Here is a 2,609-nt window from a genome sequence, read left to right as displayed (position 1 = left end):
GATGCCTTCGAGTTGTGGCTCTGGAGAAGAGTATTGAACATTGCTTGCTATGTATTTGAGAGGTGGACAATGACTAAGGATGACAGATGAAGCATCGATGCCTTCAAGTTGTGGCTCTGGAGAAGAGTATTGAACGTATACCATGGACTGCCAAGAGAACAAAAATCCCAAGTGGTTGCTTGCTTCTTGGAGGCAAAGATTTTGAAGATCCATCTCACATACTTTCAGCAGGTTGTCAGGAGAGGCCAGTCCTTGGAGAATGACTTGCTTGGAAGAGTAGAGGGACATAGCATGAGAGGAAGATCTTGGATGAGACGAGCTGACAGTGACTGTGACAATAAGATTAGGCATGTCAGAGACTGTGAGGTTAGATCAGGACAGGACAAGGTTCAGAGTCGTTCACTGAGTCAGTGAGAGTTGTAGTCGACTTGATGGTACATAACAATAGCAAGAACTCTCATATAGGCACTCTTATGAACAAGTATAAATTTAATTACTCTCTGGAGGGCAATGTAACAAAATATCCAAATGTCAAATTTTAATTTAGCAATCCCACTTCTGTAAAGCTTTCCTACATATATATCTACATGAGATATATGCCTAAAGGTATTTACAGAAGCACTCTTCATAACAGGGAAGCAATTAAAATAGCATGTGTATTAACAGATTACTGTTTAAACACTCAGTTAAAATGAGCAAATAAACAAAACAGTTCTATACTAATATGGAACAATTTCCAAAGTTGTTTAAAAAAGAAAAAGCAAAGAGTGAAACATTGTTTCCTGGGTGTTTTCTATGAAAAAGTCTACATATACCTTCAATGCTTGTACATGCAAAGAATATTTCTGGAAAAATACACAAGAAACCAGTAATAGAAGTTGCTTCTAGGATGGATGACTTATGTAGCTGAGGTAGACAGAAGCAAGAAAGGCATATTTTTCGTTTCTTGAATATTTTAGATTTTTTGTACCTTATCAATGTATTATCTATTCATCAGTAATTAACACAAAAACAAAAAAGAGATATTTTTAACCCAATGCGCTGTCACGGTTTTAAAAGAGAGTAGCACTTTCAGGCAGAGAAAGGAGCCAGTGAATATTCCCTCTGTTGGCATAAAAAGAGCCCGCCCACGGCATTTTCAAAGTGTCTCTTAAAATAGTGTTGGAAAGTTCAGTGGGCTCAGCCCTTTATGATTTGGTTAGAGGCCTGGCAGGGATCATATTCCAAAAATCTCCTTGCAGCCCACCACAATCCAGAAGGCTGTGTGTCTTTTGAAAATGTTCAGGAATTAGAAACTGTGTCGTTGACAGGCCCAGCTGAGAGCAGGTGGGGAAGCTTCAGAAGAGCCAGCAGTCTGCTTCTTCCTCCATGTATTTTTCCCCTTTTGGGACCGGAGCTACCACTCCTTCTCGTACTCCCTCTTAAAGTCGGCAACAGCCCTTGCTGGCACCCCAGCTGCTGTGACTCACTGTGGAGTGCTTCTTTGCATTCTGGGATGTCCGGCAGGCCTCGGGTCTCCTCTGTGGCTCCAGCACTAGGCAAGTTGAAAGAGTGGAGAAAAAGAGGTTCCACAGCTGCCAAAACATTGCAGGGATGAGAGGAAAAAATGCTAGGAAAACTGGAAAGGCTTTGTGCTGAAGGAATTTCAACTAGCCTCTCCTGCACTATAAGCCTGTGGGTAACTTGAGTCCTGTGAGGGGGGTTTGGGGCTGTGAGTCAGATGAAGATGAGGGTTGTTCAAACCCCAATGAAACTCAGTCACAGACCCGTACCTACTGCAAGCCACTCGGAGACCACCTCTATCAATTTGTTTGGGCTGAGATCACTCTGGAAAGAAGAAATGTTGGTGTTTCTCATCTGCAAATGCTGCTTGTCTCAAATTTTAGTTTACCTGTCATTCACTGGTACTATTTGGGGTTTGTTTTTTTTTAGCTCTTACCTCTTTTCCACCACTTTTCAAATGTTTTAAATTTATGCTCAAGGGGAGCTCTGGTGGCCTAGTGGCAAGAAGCTGCACTGCAATCCCAGAGGAACACGGTTTGAATCCACCAGATGCTCTGCCGGAGAAGGAGGCGCAATATCCTCCTGTACCAGTCAGATCTGATTTGACGGTACATGCACACAAAATAATAATAAAGAAAAAAAATAAATAAAATGAGAAATCAAAATAAAAAAAAATTATGTTCAGGCCAAAGGACACCTATTTTCATAATTACTCTCTGCCTCTCATCCCACCCCTTTAAAACTATAAAATCTTATGGTGAAGCTCTCAATATAAATGACTCAGGGCTCAGTTATTAAACAGAGGGCTAAGAGTGCGGGAAGGGGAAAAGTCCTGTTCACTCATCCTTATCTACGTTTTTTCACTTTCTCCCACATGGAGACTCTACTGGATCATATTTTTTAAAATAAACTTTATCAAAGTAAATTTACATATAATAAAGTAATGCACTCATTGTAAGTTTTGCCAAATGTATATATATATTAAAATAAGGTGTGATCTGCAACCACTGGTTTATTATGTTGTTGTTGTTATGTGCCGTCGAGTCGTTTGCGACTCATAGCGACCCTATGCACAACAGCCCTAAACCCTGCTCTATCCTGCGCCA

The sequence above is a fragment of the Elephantulus edwardii genome, unplaced genomic scaffold (assembly GCF_000299155.1).
Source record: "Elephantulus edwardii isolate Elephantulus edwardi_28Jun2011 unplaced genomic scaffold, EleEdw1.0 scaffold00140, whole genome shotgun sequence".
Lineage (NCBI taxonomy): Eukaryota > Metazoa > Chordata > Mammalia > Macroscelidea > Macroscelididae > Elephantulus > Elephantulus edwardii.
This window is presented reverse-complemented; position numbering follows the sequence as displayed.